The sequence below is a fragment of the Oncorhynchus gorbuscha genome, unplaced genomic scaffold (genome assembly GCF_021184085.1).
Source record: "Oncorhynchus gorbuscha isolate QuinsamMale2020 ecotype Even-year unplaced genomic scaffold, OgorEven_v1.0 Un_scaffold_2803, whole genome shotgun sequence".
Classification (NCBI taxonomy): Eukaryota; Metazoa; Chordata; class Actinopteri; order Salmoniformes; family Salmonidae; genus Oncorhynchus; species Oncorhynchus gorbuscha.
The window spans coordinates 37,340-46,279 of record NW_025747212.1 but is presented as its reverse complement, the minus strand read 5'-3'; the positions used below and the strand labels follow the sequence as shown (position 1 = coordinate 46,279).

At 46.2% G+C, this 8,940-nt stretch overlaps 1 pseudogene; it reads left to right on the top strand.

Annotated features, from left to right (window-relative positions):
• Window positions 1-362: 362 nt before the first annotated feature.
• LOC124026759 lies at window positions 363-8,733 on the top strand (annotated as a pseudogene).
• Window positions 8,734-8,940: the final 207 nt, after the last annotated feature.

The following is an 8,940-nucleotide window of genomic DNA, read 5'->3' as shown; positions in this document are numbered from 1 at the left end:
CCTCTCCACACTATACCAGGGTCCTGCCCTGCTGTTTCCTCCACTGAACATTGATTATTCAGCAACCATAACAATGTAATGTACAGTCGGCGGGTTTCTTCTCCAGAGGAACGTAACAGAATGGAATACTTCCAGTTGTTGTACTGTTAATACTTTATGACCACATAGGTTACTGTGGCTGGCTGAAACTAGACATAAATAATGCCATATACAAGAACTGAGTATACTGTGAACAAATACAGGATACCGTTCTTATGTAGTGGGTTTGGATTTGCTCGTAGCTGTTTCAGTGTTTTACACTAACCTCTCTGCCTTTCTCTCTGTCTGTCTGTCCATCCGTCCGTCTGTTCGTCTGTCTGTAGATTCTGATTGGAGAGGTGACAACGTTCTTTGTGAAAGCGGAGGGGGCTCAGGAGAAGACCATTGTGACGGCTGACTGCTGTTACTTCAACCCCTCCTCCGCAGGATAGTACGCTTTCTGGGTGAGCCGTGGCTATAGGTCCCACTGTACATTAGACCATATTAAACCTGGTGTATATTGGTCCTAATATATTGGGCATTGCTGCCTAACTACTGTCATTCAGCATAGAATGAAGGGTTTTTATCTCTCTCTGCCCTCTCGTCTGTCTCTCTATTTCTCCCTTCTCCTCTCCCTCTCTTCCTATCCCTCTCTCTCTCCTCCCCCATCCTTTCCCCTCACCCTCCACCTCCTCCACCCCCATTCTCCTCCTCCACCTCCTCAGGCGTCTACTCCTTTGCCTCTTCGCCACCACCATCTTTGCCAACGCAGGCCAGGTGGTGACAGGAAACCAGACCCCTCACTTCCTGTCTGCCTGCCGCCCCAACTACACAGTCTTGGGCTGCCAGTCCCCCATGCAGTACATCACAGAGCGCCGTGCCTGCACTGGGAACCCCTACCTGGTTGCGTCTGCACGCAAGTCCTTCCCCTCCAAGGACGCGGCCCTCAGCATCTACTCTGCTGTCTACACAGTGGTAGGAACTAGGGGGAAGTTAGAGGGGAAGGAATACAGTGTGACACCGGGAAGAATAGAGATATGTTTTCTGATATCAGTGTTTTGAAATGTGCATGTTTCTGTACATTTCTATGTGCTTAGTGGAGGTAGAGGGTATATCTAGAATGTATATCCCTGTGTGTGCATCTGTGGAGGTACTGTATATTTAGACTTTATAACTCTGTGTGTGCTTCTGTGGCGGTGCTGTATATCTAGACTCTATAGCTGTCTGCTTCTGTGCAGGCACTGTATATTTAGACTTTATATCTCCGTGTGTGCTTCTGTGGCGGTGCTGTATATCTAGACTCTATAGCTGTCTGCTTCTGTGCAGGCACTGTATATTTAGACTTTATATCTCCGTGTGTGCTTCTGTGGAGGTACTGTATATCTAGACTTTATAGCTCTGTGTATGCTTCTGTGGAGGTACTGTATATCTAGACTTTATAGCTCTGTGTATGCTTCTGTGGAGGTACTGTATATCTAGACTTTATAGCTCTGTGTATGCTTCTGTGGAGGTACTGTATATCTAGACTTTATAGCTCTGTGTATGCTTCTGTGGAGGTACTGTATATCTAGACTTTATAGCTCTGTGTATGCTTCTGTGGAGGTACTGTATATCTAGACTCTATAGCTGTCTGCTTCTGTGCATATCTCCGTGTGTGCTTCTGTGGAGGTACTGTATATCTAGACTTTATAGCTCTGTGTATGCTTCTGTGGAGGTACTGTATATCTAGACTTTATAGCTCTGTGTATGCTTCTGTGGAGGTACTGTATATCTAGACTTTATAGCTCTGTGTATGCTTCTGTGGAGGTACTGTATATCTAGACTTTATAGCTCTGTGTATGCTTCTGTGGAGGTACTGTATATCTAGACTTTATAGCTCTGTGTATGCTTCTGTGGAGGTACTGTATATCTAGACTTTATAGCTCTGTGTGTGGTTCTGTGGAGGTACTGTATATCTAGAATGTATAGCTCTGTGTGTGCTTCTGTGGAGTTACTGTATATCTAGAATGTATAGCTCTGTGTGTGGTTCTGTGGAGGTACTGTATATCTAGAACGTATAGCTCTGCTTGCATCTTAACCTCCACCTCTGTGTGTGTGTGTTTGCAGAGGAGCTTTTAAATGAACTATTCCTTTCTGTGTGTGTTTCAGATGTACGTGACGCTGGTGTTCCGTACAAAGGGCACCCGGCTGACCAAGCCCACCCTGTGTCTGACCCTCCTGTCCCTGGCTGTGCTGGTGGGGGTGGTGAGGGTCACGGAGTACAGGAACCATTGGGGTGACGTCCTGGCTGGATACCTGACCGGAGGGGCCATCGCTGCCTTCCTGGTGAGGGGACTGTGGAGTAGGGGGTAGGGAGGTGGTAGAAGTGGGTAACGTCCTGGTTGGATACCTGACCGGAGGGGCCATCGCTATCTTCCTGGTGAGGGGACTGGGGAGTAGGGGTGGGGAGGTGGTAGAAGATGGGGATGAGGGTAGGGGATGAGGGATAGATGGGGGTAGTTGTAGGGGTGGGGATGAGGGCTGGATGGGGATAGGGATGAGGGCTAGATGGGGTGGTGATGAGGGGTAGGGGTAGTGATGAGGGCTAGATGTGTAGATGTGGGGATTTTTATTTTACCTTTATTTAACTAGGCAAGTCAGTTAAGAACAAATTCTTATTTTCAATGACGGCCTAGGAACAGTGGGTTAACTGCCTGTTCAGGGGCAGAACGACAGATTTGAACCTTGTCAGCTCGGGGATTTGAACTTGCAACCTTCCGGTTACTAGTCCAACGCTCTAACCACTAGGCTACCCTGCCGACCTGAGGGCTAGATGGGGGTAGGGGTAGTGGTGGGGATGAGGGCTAGATGGGGGTAGGGGTAGTGGTGGGGATGAGGGCTAGATGGGGGTAGGGGTAGTGGTTGGGATGAGGGCTAGATAGGGGTAGTGGTGAGAGTAGAGGTGGGGATTTGTCCTAGATGGGGGTAGGGGTAGTGGTGGGAGTAGAGGTGGGGTTGAGGGCTAGATGGGGGTAGGGGTAGTGGTGGGAGTAGAGGTGGGGATGAAGCCTAGATGGGGCTAGGGGTAGTGGTGGGAGTAGAGGTGGGGTTGAGGGCTAGATGGGGGTAGGAGTAGTGGTGGGGATGAGGGCTAGATGGGGGTAGGAGTAGTGGTGGGAGTAGTGGTGGGGATGAGGGCTAGATGAGGGTAGGGGTAGTGGTGGGAGTAGTGGTGGGGATGAGGGCTAGATGGGGGTAGGAGTAGTGGTGGGAGTAGTGGTGGGGATGAGGGCTAGATGAGGGTAGGGGTAGTGGTGAGGATGAGGGCTAGATGGGGGTAGGGGTAGTGGTGTGAGTAGTGGTGGAGATGAGGGCTAGATGAGGGTAGGGGTAGTGGTGGGGATGAGGGCTAGATGGGGGTAGGGGTAGTGGTGGGAGTAGTGGTGGGGATGAGGGCTAGATGGGGGTAGGGGTAGTGGTGGGAGTAGAGGTGGGGATGAGGGCTAGATGGGGGTAGGAGTAGTGGTGGGAGTAGTGGTGGGGATGAGGGCTAGATGGGGGTAGGAGTAGTGGTGGGGATGAGGGCTAGATGGGGGTAGGGGTAGTGGTGGGAGTAGTGGTGGGGATGAGGGCTAGATGGGGGTAGGAGTAGTGGTGGGGATGAGGGCTAGATGGGGGTAGGGGTAGTGGTGGGAGTAGAGGTGGGGATGAGGGCTAGATGGGGGTAGGAGTAGTGGTGGGAGTAGAGGTGGGGTTGAGGGCTTGATGGGGGTAGGAGTAGTGGTGGGGATGAGGGCTAGATGAGGGTAGGGGTAGTGGTGGGGATGAGGGCTAGATGGGGGTAGGAGTAGTGGTGGGGATGAGGGCTAGATGGGGGTAGGGGTAGTGGTGGGAGTAGAGGTGGGGATGAGGGCTAGATGGGGGTAGGAGTAGTGGTGGGAGTAGAGGTGGGGTTGAGGGCTTGATGGGGGTAGGAGTAGTGGTGGGGATGAGGGCTAGATGAGGGTAGGGGTAGTGGTGGGGATGAGGGCTAGATGGGGGTAGGGGTAGTGGTGGGAGTAGTGGTGGGGATGAGGGCTAGATGGGGGTAGGAGTAGAGGTGGGGTTGAGGGCTTGATGGGGGTAGGGGTGGGGATGGGGACATTACCCATTCAGTTTCAAGTTAGAGCTGCAATGTTTCAATTTACATCACTTTAAATAACTTGTCTTCAGTAGCACATTTTTACAGTCTCTCTCACTCTCTTTCTCTCTCTCTCTCTCTCTCTCTCTCTCTCTCTCTCTCTCTCTCTCTCTCTCTCTCTCTCTCTCTCTCTCTCTCTCTCCTACTCTCTTTCCTTCTCTCCCTACCCTGTCTCTCTCCATCTATCGCTCTCATTATCTCTCTGTGTCTCTCTTTCCATCCATCCTTTCAATCTCCACCTCTCTCTACCAGGTGACATGTGTGATCAACAACTTCCAGCAGACGGCATCAGCCCTGCCCCCGCTGCCCCCCCAGCGCCCTCAGCCCCCCCACGGCATGCTACTGTCCACTCTACCTCGCGTGGAGAGTCCACTTGAAAAGTTAAGTTGCCCTCAGGTAAGGGCTGGGAGGTCACAGGGGATAGTGTTCTCATAAAATGAGCCATCCTCACATCTCTTGTAAATATGAATGTGAATTCAATTAATTCATTTGTTCATATTCATTCTTACAAGAAGGGTATTTTTATGGATCTCTTTAGTAGAGGTCGACCGATTAATCGGAATGGCCGATGAATTAGGGCAGATATCAAGTTTTCATAACAATCGGAAATCGGTATTTTTGGGCGCCTATTTTGCAGATTTTTTTTTTACAGTGCCTTGCGAAAGTATTCGGCCCCCTTGAACTTTGCGACCTTTTGCCACATTTCAGGCTTCAAACATAAAGATATAAAACTGTATTTTTTTGTGAAGAATCAACAACAAGTGGGACACAATCATGAAGTGGAACGACATTTATTGGATAAAACCAACACAGCTCATCACCCTGAACACACCATCCCCACTGTCAAACATGGTGGTGGCAGCATCATGGTTTGGGCCTGCTTTTCTTCAGCAGGGACAGGGAAGATGGTTAAAATTGATGGGAAGATGGATGGAGCCAAATACAGGACCGTTCTGGAAGAAAACCTGATGGAGTCTGCAAAAGACCTGAGACTGGGACGGAGATTTGTCTTCCAACAAGACAATTATCCAAAACATAAAGCAAAATCTACAATGGAATGGTTCAAAAATAAACATATCCAGGTGTTAGAATGGCCAAGTCAAAGTCCAGACCTGAATCCAATCGAGAATCTGTGGAAAGAACTGAAAACTGCTGTTCACAAATGCTCTCCATCCAACCTCACTGAGCTCGAGCTGTTTTGCAAGGAGGAATGGGAAAGAATTTCAGTCTCTCAATGTGCAAAACTGATAGAGACATACCCCAAGCGACTTACAGCTGTAATCGAAGCAAAAGGTGGCGCTACAAAGTATTAACTTAAGGGGGCTGAATAATTTTGCACGCCCAATTTTTCAGTTTTTGATTTGTTAAAAAGTTTGAAATATCCAATAAATGTCGTTCCACTTCATGATTGTGTCCTACTTGTTGTTGATTCTTCACAAAAAAATACAGTTTTATATCTTTATGTTTGAAGCCTGAAATGTGGCAAAAGGTCGCAAAGTTCAAGGGGGCCGAATACTTTCGCAAGATACTGTATATATATATTTTTTATACCTTTATTTAACTAGGCAAGTCAGTTAAGAACACATTCTTATTTTCAATGACGGCCTAGGAATGGTGGGTTAACTGCCTTGTTCATGGGCAGAACAGATTTCCACCTTGTCAGCGCGGGGATCCAATCTTGCAATCTTACAGTTAACTAGTCCAACGCTCTAAGCACCTGCCTCTCATTGCACTCCAAGAGGAGCCTGCCTGTTACGCGAATGCAGTAGAAGCCAAGGTAAGTTGCTAGCTAGCATTAAACTTATCTTATAAAAAACAATCAATCATTCATAATCACTAGTTAACTACACATGGTTGATGATATTACTAGTTTATCTAGCGTGTCCTGTGTTGCATATAATCGATGCAACGCTGGGGGATGATATAACAAAAACGCATTTGCGAAAAAAGCACAATCATTGGGACGACTGTACCTAACCATAAACACCAATGCCTTTCTTAAAATTAATACATAGAAGTATATATTTTTAAACCTGCATATTTAGCTAAAAGAAATCCAGGTTAGCAGGCAATATTAACCTGGTGAAATTGTGTCATTTCTCTGGTGTTCATTGCTCGCAGAGTTAGGGTATTTGCAACAGTTTGGGCAGCTCATTGCGAACTAATTTGCCAGAATATTACGTAATTATGACATAACATTGAAGGTTGTGCAATGAAACAGGAATATTTAGATTTAGGGATGCCACCCATTAGATAAAATACCGAACGGTTCCGTATTTCACTGAAATAATAAACGTTTTGTTTTTGAAATTATAGTTTCCGGATTCTACCATATTAATGACCAAAGGCTCGTATTTCTGTGTGTTATGTTATAATTAAGTCTATGATTTGATAGAGCAGTCTGACTGAGCGGTGGTAGGCGGCAGCAGGCTCGTAAGCATTCATTCAAACAGCACTTTTGTGCGTTTTGCCAGCAGCTCTTCGCAAGCACAGCGCTGTTAATGACTTCAAGCCTATCGGCCTAATGGCTGGTGTAACCAATGTGAAATGGCTAGCTAGTTAGCGGGGTGCGCGCGAATAGCGTTTCAAACGTCACTTGCTCTGAGACTTGGAGTAGTTGTTCCGCTTGCTCGGCATGGGTAACGCTGCATCGAGTGTGGCTGTTGTCGATGTGTTCCTGGTTCGAGCCCAGGTAGGGGTGAGAAGAGGGACGGAAGCTATACTGTTACACTGGCAATACTATAGTGCCTATAAGAACATCCAATTGCCAAAGGTATATGAAATAAATTACATTTTAAAAATACTATATTAACTACAACCTAAACCCTCTTACCTTGGAATATTGAAGTCTCATGTTAAAAGGAACCACCAACTTTCATATGTTCTCATGTTCTGAGCAAGGAACTCAAACGTTAGCTTTTTTACATGGCACATATGGCACTTTTACTTCTCCAACACTTTGTTTTTGCATTATTTAAACCAAATTGTACATGTTTCATTATTTATTTGGGGCTAAATACATTTGTATTGATGTATTATATTAAGTTAAAATAAGTGTTCATTCAGTATTGTTGTAATTGTCATTATTACAAATACAGGTAAAAAAATCGGACGATTAATCGGTATCGGCTTTTTTGGTCCTACAATTATCGGTATCGGCGCTGAAAAATCATAATCGGTCGACCTCTACTCTTTAGTTTATTGGTTTGGTTGCTACATGTGTTCTCTCGCCTGGTTAACCCCCACATCCCTAATTATTAACCTGGATAAAACAAGTTTAAATAGATTATACTGTTCAGTAATAATATCCTCCCCCTTTCCAGCTTTATGAAACCCGATCTGTCTAAACCTTGTCCCCTCCCAACACAGACCTCTACCTCTTTAAATCTCAGTCACCCTGTACTTCTAATTCTTTAACACATTCTTATCCTTCTTGCCTCCTAACCTTGTTCTCTCCTTCTCTCTCCTCCCCCAGGTTCCAAGACTACCGTACACTGAGATCACATGACCATCAGCCATACCTGTGCCCCGTCCCTCCCGATGTGCTCCTCCCCTCGCGGCGCTTCATCTCCAGCGAAGTCTAGACCTGCCCTCCATCTCTGAGCACCACGCCCCCTGCCCCGCCCACCCTGAGGGGCGGCCCCCTCTCCGACGCTCGTTCTCCACCCAGGTCTAGAACATGGAACCTAGAACCTAAATCACCCAGATCCAACCTCAAAACAACCTTACCTGGGAGGGACTACCTGGACTTGTCCAATAAGAAAGGCTTGTTTTCGTTTTCCGCTGCAAAACATTATGCTACGGTGTGCAGTAATGAATATGACCCTGAAGTAGGTAGACCTTTACCCTAACCATTAATACATGGTCAAATATCTTGTCATCCTTGTATGGTTAGGGTTGGGGGTAAGGGGAATCTGATCCTAGATCTGTGGTTAGCCTCCATCACCAAGGAGACGACCCAGGCCACGGCCATGGTAACCGGCTAAGTCCTCTGCGGCTAAACGGATTTGATTGGATATGGCGTCCTTTAACCTCTGTCTGCCTCGACCTTGTTCATCAAATGTTGTTTTTCTGCCTTCGACTCTTTTGATTTTTTTCCAAGATGATCCAGTGGTGAACAAATACAAGCTCACCAAAGCCAAGACTACTAAGAGCTGTGGAAGCAATTACAGTACCTTTCCCTTCGCCACAGTTCTATTGTTTTGTCTCCACTTCTCCCGTTGGGTCTCCTCTTTTTCTTCTTCTTCTACTCTACTTTCATGTACAGACAGAGAAGTCTTCTTCTACTCTACTTTCATGTACAGACAGAGAAGTCTTCTACTCTACTTTCATGTACAGACAGAGAAGTCTTCTACTCTACTTTCATGTACAGACAGAGAAGTCTTCTTCTACCCTACTTTCATGTACAGACAGAGAACACTAAACAGTGGTTGAACGACACAGAAAGAGGGGCACGGTGCATAAAAATAAACAAAACACAATGGAAAGATGAGATCAATGTACAGTACCGGTCAAAAGTTTGGACACACCTACTCATTAAAAGGTTTTTCTTTATTTTTTACTATTTTCTACATTGTAGAATAATAGTGAATTCATCACAACTATAAAATAACACATATGGAATCATGTAACCAAACAAGTTTTAAACAAATCAAAAAATATTTTATATTTGAGATTCTTCAAAGTAGCCACCATTTACCTTGATGACAGCTTTGCACACTCTTGGCATTCTCTCAACCAGCTTCACCTGGAATGCTTTTCCA